Source organism: Cetorhinus maximus, chromosome 18, assembly GCF_964194155.1.
Source record: "Cetorhinus maximus chromosome 18, sCetMax3.hap1.1, whole genome shotgun sequence".
In the NCBI taxonomy this organism is placed as follows: domain Eukaryota; kingdom Metazoa; phylum Chordata; class Chondrichthyes; order Lamniformes; family Cetorhinidae; genus Cetorhinus; species Cetorhinus maximus.
The window spans coordinates 25554720-25568081 of record NC_135896.1 but is presented as its reverse complement, the minus strand read 5'-3'; the positions used below and the strand labels follow the sequence as shown (position 1 = coordinate 25568081).

Genomic DNA, 13362 nt, shown 5'->3' with positions numbered 1-13362 from the left:
TACCCTTCTAGCCCTGTGGGCACCTGCGAAGTATTCTTTAGCCTCCGTGAACTGGAGGAATTATATTTCATCCGCATGGAAGCCATTTGTGACATGCAGAACATAATCGTGTAAGTAGTTAGTTGCTTTCCAGGCTGCTGTCCTATTAAAGCAATCCATTATGCTAGGATTGTTCCATATACCCCTGAGAAATATCTGTTTTCTGAAAGATGTGAAAGGGATTATAAACTCTGAGCCATCCAGAGTGAAACCCGATGAAAGTGAATGAGCGTTATTTAATAGAGAAAAAGGACCAGAGAGACTATTTGTTCATTTTAACAAACTAGGTGGATGGCGGCACCTGCCTCCCATTCTTCTTGTCACTAGGAAGCTCGAGCTACTTAGAAGCCCCAACCTCATTTCCATTCCACTGACAAGTTATGGGCGTCAAGTATGTGCCCCGATGCAACCTGTCATTTCTGAACAAGGGGGAAATCAATTGGCTCCCACAATGAGCTAGTTGCCGGTTGGAGTCTGAGGTGGGGGAGGGGAGGGGCAATGCTGGCAGGGAGGAAAGAACCTTGGAGGGGCCAGTAGCATTCTTGGAATTTTGTTTGGGAGGCTGGTGGGTGCACCTAGTAATTGTGTATTTCCTCTTGTGTGGTTGTTACTTGCTCCAGATCAGTTCCGTGATGCTGCATTCTCCAAGGTGCTGAGTCTGTGGGCATCACTGAGGCTTGTGCTGCTGGGGCTATTTGTGAACAGCACAGAAATAGAAGTATACATGTAGCTAAGATGTGTTATGGTAGCGCGCTGAAATGTTTGTGTATGAGTAAGAGAAAGTACAGTAAGAAAATTCATTGAAACTTTAGTGAGGTCTCCAGTTTCACCTTGGCCCACTTCCTCGATGGTTTGGTGCCTCACGTGATCAGCATCACAATGGCCAAGGTCTGAAATGAGAACTTTCTTGCACCTCCTAACCGCACCCACCCCTCCCCACCACCCTGTTCTCTTCTGCAGAAATAGTGCTGACCTGGGTAAGTTTGAAGAGGGTGTACTGGTAATTGAGAGACAATGAAATGGCCTCCTTACACCTAAGTTTATGGTGCGAGTAAATGAACATGCTGTGCACGTCCATTATGTGGTAAGTTTGCTTTTGTGAGATCAACATTCCAATAGTCATCCAACAGCTTTAGTTTGAAGAGCAGTGCTTCCCTAACCTTTTCCCACTGTGATCCGTTTTGCAGCTTGAAAGTTGCTATGACCCCAGAGTGAGGGTTGGGGGAGGTGGGGTGGAAGGCAAAGTGTTTACTCTTGATTTTTGGAAACGGCTACCTACCTTTTTCCACTGGCTTTTTGGAGAAGGAATTGGGCCTCAAAGATTAGCCAGTTCACCCACACCCACCATTCAAACTAACACAAGGATTCAAAGGGGCCTCACAGCTGTTAACATTCAGTCAAAGCTCCATGGCAGGCAATGCTACCTCAGAGCTCGTGACCCCAGAACCCCATCTCGCTGGATGAGAGGAAATTTCTAGTGATCAGCATACTTTGACAGTTTGCTTTATATAGTGCGATGCCGACTAGCCTGACCGTGGTATACTTCTTGAGGCATTTTTTCTCTCTCTCTCTCATTTGCCAAAAATTCTCCTAGGCATTTGAGATTGCATTAACTTTGGTGGCCACCTCATGTCAAACAGCCAGGGTAGATTTTTGGAGAGTATTAATTTATATTTATTCTTTCATGGGATGTGGGCATCACTGGCAAGGCCAGCATTTGTTGCCCATCCCTAATCGCCCTTGAACTGAGTGGCTTGCTTGACCATTCAGAGAGTCATTAAGAGTCAACCACATTGCTGTGGGTCTGGAGCCACATGTAGGCCAGACCTGGCTGGTAAGAATGGCAGATTTGCTTCCCTAAAGTGATGGGTTTTTGCGACAATCATTGATGGTTTCCATTACTGAAACTAGCTTTTAACTCCAGATTTATTAATTGAATTCAAATTCCACCAGCTGCCATGGTAGGATTTGAACCTGTGCCCCCAGAGCATTAGCCTCGGCCTCTGGGTTATTAGTCCAGCGACATTATCACTATGCCACAGTCTCCCCCGAGTCATGTGTGCCTAGTCATGCAACCTAGGGATATCGTGCAAGATCAGTTTGAATTTAGTGCGTGTTGCATTTCCTTTTCCAAGTGCCAGTGAAAGAGAAAGAGTTAATTTGAAACAAACATTAGAATGGAGATTTCTTTATATTTGCTGGAAGTCTTTAATTTTCAGCAACAACTTGCAGTGATCTAGCATCTTTAATGTTGTAAGATATTCAAAGATGCTTCAGAATACTAAATACGAAAGTGGAAATCGTGCTTAACTAACTTGCTGGAGTTTTTTTTTGAAGAGGTAACAGAAAAGCTCAATGAGGGTAATGCTGTTGATGTGGTGTACATGGGCTTTCAAAAGGCATTTGACACTGCCACACAACAGACTTGTGAGAAAGGTTATTGCTCATGGAATAAAAGGGACAGGAGCAACGTGGATACAAAATTGGCTGAAAAATAGGAAGCAGAGAGTAATGGTCAATGGATATTTTTTGGGCTGGATGAAGGTTTGTAGTGGAGTTCCCCAGGGGTCAGTATTGGGCTCCTTGCTTTTCCTGATATATATTAATGATCTAGATCTTGGCGTGCAGGGGACAATTTCAAAGTTTGCAGATGATAAGCTTGAAAGTGTTGTGTACTATGAGGAGGACAGTGTTGAACTTCAAGAGAACATAGACAAGTTGGTGGAGTGGGCAGATAGATGGCAGGTGAAGTTCAATGTGGAGAAGTGTGAGGTGATGCATTTTGGTAGGAAGAACATGGGCAGACAATATAAAATGAGGGGTGAAATTTTGAAGGGGGCACAGGAGCAGAAAGACCTGGGTGTATATGTGCATAGATCATTGAAGGTGGCAGGACAGGTGGAGAGAGCAGTTAATGAAGCATATAGTATCCTGGGCTTAATTAATAGGGGCATTGAGTACAAGAGCAAGGAGGTTATGCTGAATTTAAAAAAGACACTTGTTAAACCTCAGCTGGAGTATTGTGTACAGTTCTGGGCACCACATTATAGGAAGTATGTGAACACATTAGAGAGAGTGCAGAAGAGGTTTACAAGACTGGTTCCAGGGATGAGAAACTTCAGCTTTGAGGATAGATTGGAGAGTTTGGGATTATTCTCCTTGGAGAGAAGAAGGCTAAGAGGAGATTTGATAGAGATGTTCAAAATCATGAGGGGGCTGAACAGAGTAGGTAGGGAGAAGCTGTTCCTGCTCGTAAAAGGATCAAGAATGAGAGGGCACAGATTTAAAGTGATTTGCAAAAGAAGCAAATGTGACGTGAGAACACAACGAGTGGTTCTGGTCTGGAATGCACTGCCTGGAAGTGTGATGGAGGCAGGTTCAATCGAGGCATTCAAGAGGGCGTTAGATGATTAATTGAATAGAAACAATGTGCAAGGGTACGGGGAAAAGGCAGGGCAGTGGCACTAGGTCATAATGCTCATTTGGAGATTAGGTGTAGATACGATGGCCTGAATGGCCTCCTTCTGTGCCATTAAAATCCTGTGATTCTGTGAATACAGGTACTGCAATCAGACAAAAATAGGCATTGAGCCAAAGGTGGCAACATTATGGCAGATGACCAAACACTTGGTCAAAGAGGTAGCTTTTAAGTGGTGTCTCAGGAGGAGGGAGAGAGAGATGAAGAAGCAAAGATATTTGAGGCGAGAATCCAGAGTTGAGGGTCAAGATGGTTGAAGGTGCCACCACCAATGGCAGGGTGAATGTAGGGGTGGCTGCACATATGGGCAAACCTGGAGGAACACCGAGTTCTTGGAGTGTTTTATGACTGTAGGAAGTTAGGGCGAAGATGGCAATGGAGAACATGCAGGGATTTGAACACAAGGATGAGAATATTAAATCTAAGTATCTGTGCATTGGAGCTAATGTATGTAAGTGAACAAAGCGGTGATGAGTGAATAGGACTTGGTGTGACTTAGGCTAGAGGCAATTTTGGATGAGCTCAAGTTTATGGAGGTTGGAAAATGGGAGGCAGGTAGGAAAGCATTGAAATAGCCAAATTAGGATGTAACCAAAGCTTGTGGGCTTCAGTCGCAGGTGGGCTGAGAGCCAGAGATGGGCATTGCATGGAGGTGGAAGTAGGCAGTCTTTGTGATGGAGTGGATATGGGGTCGGAAACTCAGCCCTAGGTTAAATAGGATGGAAAGGTTGAGAACATTGCACACAGTCACAGGCTGAAACACAAGGAATTGATGGCAAGGGAATGAAGTTTTTGATGTTGATCAAAAAAAATAGTTTTGATCTTCCTTTTGCATAATTGGATGAAATTTCAATTCATCCAGGACTAGTTTGACAACACATTCAGTGAAGGGGTCAAATGAATTTTACATAAAACTTTTATGAAAATGACTTTATAATCTATGTAAAAGAATGTGCACTCAAATATACAATGACTTCATAGGAGAGACGCAGCATTGTGGTAATGTCACAGGACTAGTAATCAAGAAGCCCAGGCTAATGCTTTGGGGGGGTGGGGGGTGGGTTCAAATCCCACCACAGCAGCTGATTGAATTTAAAATTCAATTTATTAATAAAAATCTGGAATTGAAAGCAAGTCTTGGCAATGGTGACCATGAAACTATCATTGATTGTCGGAAAAACCCATCTGGCTCACTAATGTCCTTCACAGAAGGAAATCTGTCATCCTTACCATGTGACCCCAGGCCCAGCGCAATGTGGTTGACTTTTAACTGTCCTCAGAAATGGCCTAGCAAGCCACTCAATTGGTCCAAACTGCCACAGAAAGGTCAGACTGCAGCAACTCAAGAAGGCAGCACCCATCACCTCCTTGAGGCCAATTAAGGATGGACAACAAATTCTGATCTTGCTAACTATGCCCACATCCCATGAAGGATAAAAAAAATATTTTAAATGTATCCTTAATTGTAAAATGGGTTCATAAAATATGTGAATTATAAAACTTTGAATGTACTTCTTGGGAATGCAATTTGTTAAAAAGAGTCAGGAATTTCCTACCTTTGTTTGGGAAAAATGACTGTACTCCTAGGGCTGAATTTTTTTGCCATGGAGGCAGGAAATAGAAACTGGGTTTATTTTCGGATCAGAAATCTGCCCTTGAGAGCAAACTGATTAAAGTTCAGGTTTGTGTGTGGGGAAGCCTTTAGTTGACGTGGATACAGGTTTTCTGTCCACTTCGAGCCATTGGGGGTGGGAATGGTAGTGAGTCAGATGAAGTGAATAGAGAAGCTCAGCAACTACATGCCAGTCAGTTTAACCTTGGTGGTGGGGAACCTTTTAGAGACAATGGGACAAAATTAAGATCATGTGGTTAAATATAGGTTAATTAAGGAAAGCCAGCACAAATTTGTTAAGGTCAAATTGTGTTTAACTAACTTGCTTGAGTTTTTTGATGAGGTAACAGAGAGGGTTGATGAGGGCAATGCTGTTGCTGGGGTGTACGTGGACTTCCAGAAGGCATTTGATATAGTGCCGCACAACAGACTTGTGAGCAAAGTTAGAGCTCATGGAATAAAAGGGACAGTAGCAACATGGATACGAAATTGGCTGAGTGGCAGGAACAGAGAGTAGTGGTGAACGCTTGTTTTCCGGACTAGAGGAAGGTTTATAGTGGAGTTCCCCAGGGGTGAGTGTTGGGACCTCTGCTCTTCCTGATATGTATTAATGACCTTGACTTTGGTGTATAGCGCATAAGTTTCAAAATTTACAGGTGGCACAAAACATGGAAGTATTGTGAACCATGAGGAGGATAGTGTAGAACTTCAAAAGGACATAAACAGGTTAGTGGAGTGGGCAGACAGGTGGCAGATGAAATTTAATCCATAGAAGTGTGAAGTGATTCATTTGGTAGGAGAATGCAGAGAGACAATAAAAAATAAAGGGTAAAATTCTAAAGGGGATGCAGAAGCAAAGGGACCTGGGGGTATCTGTGTACAAATCATTGAAGGTGGCAGAACACATTGAGTGTGCAGTTAATAAAGCATATTGAACCCTGGGTTTTATAAAATAAGAGCATAGAGTACCCAAGCAAGGAAGCTATGTTAAACTTGTGTAAAAAAAAACTAGTTTGGCCTCAGCTGGTGTTTTGCATTCAGTTCTGGGCACAACATTTTAGGATGGATGTGAAGACATTAGAGAGGTGTGTGATATATCTGCAGGACAGAAAAGAAACAGCGTGCCACATGTCAACTCAAGTACCAACTGAAACTAGTTTAATCCAGTTTTGGCTGTATATACGTACTTATACAAATGGCGACAAGAGGGTGCTATTACGCTATTGCACTTGTCCTCCTTAATGAGAATGTACACAATGTTCAAATCCCATGCAACTTCTATACATTTCTTGTTTTTCATTTATTTACAAGTCCAGCTTAACCACTGGTATCCTATTCTTAAGAAGATATCTCCTTTCTTGACCTAAACTTTCAGGACCTTCACCCATCTGGGCCTGAGTCTGAAGAGAAGTTTTCTCCAACAAAAACCGATTTTGACCTGGACCTTCAATTGAATTTTCCACTTCGCCAGACATGTCTGTTTGACTCAGACTCGGATCTGAACTGGTTTCAGACATAATTTGTGTTGGAGTAACTGTTGGTATTCTACTCGTATCCCAGCTATTCAATTCATCAGAGTCACTTGATTCTTCCTAACTCCTTTCTCCTTTGCGAACCTCTGAAGGTAAAACATATCTAAATGTATGAACCTAACCTTTCCACTATCAAATGCCTTGACCAAATATGTACCAGGATCACACATTTTCATAGCTCTTCCTGGTAACCACTTCACCGACTTATGATGATGCTCTTTCACCTTAACCTTCTGGTTCAACCTCACACTTCTTTCTCTCACTCTACCCCTATCATGACTCTCTTTCTGCCTGGGTTGTTTCTCTTCTGCTGACTGTGCGAAACGTGGCTTCAGCAATGAAAACCTTGTTCTAGATTCTCTTCTAAGAAACAGTTCAGCTGGCATCCTGTCTATATTAGTGTGGGGTGTGTTACAATAAACAAACAAAAAACTTGCCAGTTTGTGATGCAGTGACATCTGATGTTTCTTCCAATTTGTATCTGATGTTTCTTCCAGTTTGTATCTAGCGTTTTCTTAACAAGAGCACAATAATGTGTGTCTGTGCATTCTGCTGCTCCATTTGAAGTGGGGTGATACGTTGGAACCCTAGTGTGTTTTATCACATTTGTTCTCATGAAATTTGACAATTCTTCTGAACAAAACTGAGGTTCATTGTCAGACACCGTATGCTCTGGGAACCCATAACCCACAAACTACGCAAAATATCTAGAGTTTTTCTAGCTGTTGCTTGATTTATCAGAAATCTCTCAACCCACTTTGAATGGCTATCTATCACAGTGAATAGCTGTTGCCCTTCAAATTATCTATGTGCATTCTCTGCCATACTCTAACTGGCCGTTTTCATGGTTGCAAAGATACCGACTGCAGCTTTTCTACAGCTTGACATGATCTACATTGCTTCACTCTGTTCTCTATGCCTTTACCTAACCCTGGCCATCAAAGATAGCTTCTTGCTAGATTCTTTGTCAAGCTCATCCCTAAGTGTTGACCGTGAAGATCACAGAGCAACCGTGATCTGTACCTTTCAGAAATTACAACTCTGGCTCCCAATAACACAACCTTTATGAACAGGCAACTTATTCTTATGCATATATTAAAAAAAATGACCTGATTTCTAAACCCAGTATCTGTGTTGGCCACCCATTTGTGACATAGTCGCAAACTGTTGCCAGTTAAGGGCACCAAAGAGTTGTTCTACCAATGTAATCAACTGGTAACTCATCTATGTGTGAAAAGAAAAATACATCTTCCCTGTTGGGCTCTACCTTTGATGGAGATGGTAATCTAGACATCGCATTGGCATTGCAATGATCTCCTGATCATCTGTACTTAAAGTCTGTACTGATAAGCAAGCAAAATCAAAGCCCGCCTCTGCATTTGGGCTGAGGCTAAAGTGGGTACTGGAGACTTTGGATTCAAATTAGCTGTCAAGGCTTATGATCAGTTTCAATCGTGAAACTACAACCCTACAAGTATTTATGAAATCTTCTTACTCCTATACTCAAAGACAATACTTCACGTTCTATCTGAGCATAATTCCTCTCGCTGGCACTGAGGCTGCATGAGATAAATGCATTTGGTCTCTCCTCATCATTATGCAACACATGAGACATCACAGTCCTACTCCGTGTGAAGAGGCATCACATGCTAGCTTAATGTTTTTGGAGACATTGTAATGTACAAGCATTGTACCATCTACCAATTGACTTTTACACAACTGGAATGCGTTGTCACACTCCCTTGTCCAACTCCATGGAACACCCTTCCTTAAAAGTTCATTCAATGAACACAATAATGTTGCCATATTTGGTATGAATTTACCGTAGTAATTCACTAAGCCCAAAAAGGAACTGGGCTCAGAGATATTCTGAGGAAGTGATGCATTTCTCATTGCTTGAACCTTACTCTTGGCAGGACGTAACCCATCTTTGTCTCCCCTGTGACCCCAGAGATTTGAAACATTTCACCTTTGTACGCCTTTGCCCAAACTCCATGCTTTTCCAAACGTTGGAGCACCTTTTTCAACCTGTTTGGAGCTGAAATGAGTATGTCACCCAAATAGCATACTGCTCCCTTATTCCTGACAAAATTTGGTTCATTATCCCTGGAAAAATTTCGAGACTGAAGAAACACGAAATGGCAGCCTATGAAACTGAAAAAGACCCATGTGTGTATTAATAGTCAAATATGACTAAGACAGAAAATGTCTGACAGTGGCATATCTTTTGGTTTAGCAGGGGGCGAGCCAATTCTCGAGTGTGTCATACACTCCTGGGCCTGCTTCAGTCAGAAATATCGCCCTTTTCATTTTCCCCCATTGCCTGTATTAACATCCGGATTATCAGGAACATTGAGGATATTATTAGCAGTTTAAAACATCTCTAGATCCACTCAGTCACGGCTATACTCTCCCAGTCGCCCAATAATACCTATTGATGCAGCCGTCTTTGAAGGTCAGTCCACTCACGTGTGCAAACCGACTGGATTTTTAAAACTATTTATCAGCAAAAAGCATCTCTCAATTCTTCTACTGGTTTGTTGGAAGCTTCTCCAACAAAATGTGGTCAGCTGGAGAATCCAAAATCCTGTCCTCATCACCAGGCTGTGATATCTTTGCAGGACAGAAAAAAGACAGTATGCCACATGTAAAGTCAAGTACCAACAGAAACTAATTTAATCCGGTTTTGGCTATATCTATATATATATATATATATACATATACAAATGGCCACATGAGGGTGCTATTAAACTATTACAAGGTGCAGAAAAGATTCACCAGAATGTTTCCAAAATGACTTAGTGTAAGGACTACTGATACATAGATAGATTGGAGAAGCTGGGCCTGTTCTCCTTGGAGAAGAGGGGTTGAGGGGAGATTTGATAGAGGTATTCAAAATCCTGAGGGGGTTGGACAGAGGAGATAGAAACTGTTCCATTGGTGGACGGATTGAGAACCAGAGGGCATAGAGTTAAGGTAATTGGCAAAAGAAGCAGTGGCATCATGATGAAAACCTGCCTTACACAGTTTATGGTTAGGATCTGGAATGTGTTAGGAAATGGAGATAGTTTAAGTAAGTTATATTTGTGTTAAGAATAAGGTATATCTTTAAATTTAAGTTCATTTTATATTTTTTTCTATTTGTGGGTTGAAAGGTTAAACCTGGGATCTAGTTTCATTTTTGACTGGAGATGACAGGCCTAAAGCTCTGTTTGTATACCTGCATTTCTAATGAAATTTTTTTATGACTCTTGAAGGAGCGTGTAAGCCAACAAGAGTAGGAAAAAAACTCTGCTGTTGCCTAGCAACAGGGGTCTGGAGAGGGAGGACACACGCACACATGGTCCCAAACTGAAGTTGAAGCCAGGAGTCCAGGGAGAGGGAACTCCAGAGAGAGAGTAGATTTCCTAAAAGAACCTCAAGGTCCCAAAGCCAAGGAGGGGTCCCAAAAGGACCTTCTCGTCAAGGAAGAACAGGAGTTTGTTTTGTGGAAGTAAAGATAAGGAGCAAAGAAGAAGGCTCCAAGCTTCAGGCTTAAAGAGAAGAAAGCTGCAGGAAGCAGACTTCAAGAAGCTAGAAGATCCAAGGAGACAACTGAAGGTCTGTAACTCTTTACAATGGGCATGTGAAGCAGTGGTGTTCTCACGGCTGAGCAAGGAAGTTTGAATGCACGTGGCAATCCAGGGGAGAAGAACATCGGAAGTAGAGTTCGAAACCTTGTAGGTGGATCCTTGTGGAAGGCGTCTGAGAGAATCTACTGGGAGTAGATTCAAGAGAGGAGATTGGAAGCCCTCGTGTAAAAGATGGAGTTCAGTGAGACTGGTTAGCTCATGGTGTGACAAGTGCCTGCGGGGAAGTTGAAGGGAGATCCATAGCATCTGTTTGAGGTAGCATCTGTCACTTGGTTTCAGAGTGTGGTGTGTCTGACCACAGGTTGCCTATTGGTTGACATGGAATGTGTACTTACTGTGAACATTAGAGTATAAGATAGCTTTTGTAATTTGTGTTATCTTTATAAACCTGTATATATCTGTAAAGGTATTGTTGTGGGTCAAGGAATATTGTAATAAAATTCATCTTTTCTTGTTTAATAAATGTTTTATTCTTTTGTTAAAAGTTCATCAGCTGACTCCTGTGACTCTGTTCAGTAGCCCCTCTCCACATATATAAACAAAAAAATAAAAATTAGGATCTGTCAAGCTGAGTTCCACCTTGGGATCAGATTTGTCCAGTAGTAACATTAGCTGGGGTCATAACAAATGCATAGCCTGAGAGTGTGGTGGAAGTAAGGTCAAGTGAGGCTTTCAAAAGGGAATTGGATCAATATCTGAAAAGGAAGAGATTGCAGGGCTACGGGGAAAAGACAGGAGTGTAGCACTAGGTGAATTGTTCTTGCAGAGAGCCAGCATGGACACGACAGGCCAAATGGCCACCTCCTGTGCTGTAACCATTCTATGATCTATTCTATAGTTCTTAGTGTTGGACTCATTTAGACTTCCATGGCACCCATCACTGACACTGCTGGCTGGCCTGAAGGAGAGATCTGTGCTAAAGCCTTCCACTTCATCAGAGAGTTGTAAAGTATCACAGGGGAGCTGGAGGCCTGGCATCCAGGGCAGGGCAGCCCCTCACTTCATCGATGGCAACCTGGAGGTTGAGGGAAAGGACAAAGAGGTCCACTTCCCGGAGGGTGGCAGGAGGGGGGGCCACCTCGACATGCAGCAGGGGCATCTTTCTATTCAACACGAACTCCCTCCATCTCCTTCTGCCTCATCACTGCGTGGTGGCAATGTCATTGGACTAGTAATCCAGAGGCCCACGCTAATGCTCTGGGGACATGGGTTCAAACCCCACCATCACAGCTGGTGGGATTTAAATTGAGTTAATAAATGTGGAATTGAAAGCTAGTCTCAGTAATGGTGACCACAACTATCATTGATTGTCATAAAAACCCATCTGGTTCACTAATGCCCTTTAGGAAAGGAAATCTGCCACCCTTACCCATTTGTGACTCCAGATCTACATCACAGTGGTTGACTCTTATCTGCCCACTGTAATGGTCTGGCAAGTCACTCAGTTCAACGGCAATTAGGGCAACAAATCTTTTGAACAAATGAAAGAATAAAGAAAAAAAAAATCACCTCCTGCTCCTCGCCTGATGAGCTGCCTCCTTTCAGGACCTCATTGTCCTCAAAGTCCACGCCTCTCTAAGGGGCTACGTCACAGAGAGTACAGCAGACCACCACAATGACTGAGACCCTTGCAGGAGGGAATTGGAGGGCACCATCTGAATGGTCCAGGCACTGGAATCACACCATCAGAAGCCTGATGGCCTGGGTACTGCTTGTCCTGTTGAGCAGGTGCCATTGGTTGTATTGCCCCTGTCTGGGGTTCGCGCAGAGACATCAGGAGCCATACATTCAAGGGACATTCCTCGTCCCCTAGGATCCACCCATGTACTCTGGGGGTCGAATTGAAGATCTGAAGCAGCCTGGACTGAAAGAGGATGAAGGAATCATGGCTGTTGCCAGGAAAGTGAGCAGACACATGGAGGAAACTCTTGTTGTGGTCGCAGACCAGTTGGATGTTGAGGGAGTGGGAGCCCTTCCTCTTAATAGATCCCAATGGCTAGTCGCTAGGTGCCTCGATGACCACATAGGTGCAATCAATGATGCCCTGCACCTGAGGTAATCCAGCGATGGAGGCAAAACCCAATGCCCTTTGTCCTTATGGGGCTGTGTCTGTCATTGCATGAATGTGCTCTGTCACTTTGGTAAAGAGGGCATCGGTGACCATCAAGATGCATTGGTGTGCAGCCGTTTATGAGATGCCACAAAGGTCTGCTGATCCTTGGAAGGATCTAGATGCAAAGATCCCAGTGACTTTGAGGGTTCACTGGCAGGATATGGCGATCAATGCTGTGAGGTGCGAGGTCTTTGGCAATGAGGGCACAGATGGTCTGTGACCGTCTGCCTGAGGAATCGCAGTCCCCTGTAGCACTGGTTCTCTCATGTCCAGGTAGTTCCAGCTTCAGCAGTAGATCCAGTGTTGAGGGCTTTCCCTCTGTTACCTTCCTGCCCCTCTTTCCTCCCTTGTTCCCTCATGATATCCAGGGCTCTTCCCTTCTTGTAGAGAGGGTGTTGCCCCTCATCGCCACTGGGACCAAAATCTGAGAGCCGTGCCCACATTGCCAGCTAGAGCCATCCTTCTGGGCAGTGTTGCCAGGTTGCCCTTGTCAGCCTTGCCCCCAGTCATCTGCCCCTGCAATGCGAAGTGGGTGCCAACCTCATTCACTGCACCGGTGCAGAGTGCCTACTCTCTCTGTCACCTGTGCACTGCCAAGGGAACCCTCTTACCAAGTGCCTGGCCCCTCTTTATGCCCCGACTCTGATGGGGCCATGGTAATGCCCTGATGAGCTCCCAACTCTCTTCCTGCCTGCCTTCAGCTGGTCAGTTTCTGAAGGCACAGTAACCTTAGAAATTTGAATCTCTAACCATGAAAAACTATTGACGAGCTTTTCAATAGTCTTAATTGGTCTCAATTGGGAGGAGAGCAGGATTTCTGGGAACTTTGGGAACTCCTTTTATCAGACTCCCTACTTAATCACTCAGACGGTTTAAAAGCTGTGTGCGATTTTATTTCTGCTTCCATGGGCAAGGGGTTGTTTCAAGCAGCATGAAATTGGGACAACAGCTTTATA

The 13362-nt window shown here is 43.6% G+C and overlaps 1 protein-coding gene across 2 annotated transcripts in view; it reads left to right on the top strand.

Moving 5' to 3' along the window:
* The window catches only part of LOC144693002 (rho-related GTP-binding protein RhoJ-like), a 42612-nt gene that overhangs the window by 23531 nt on the left and 5719 nt on the right, over window positions 1-13362 (top strand). The window lies entirely within an intron of this gene.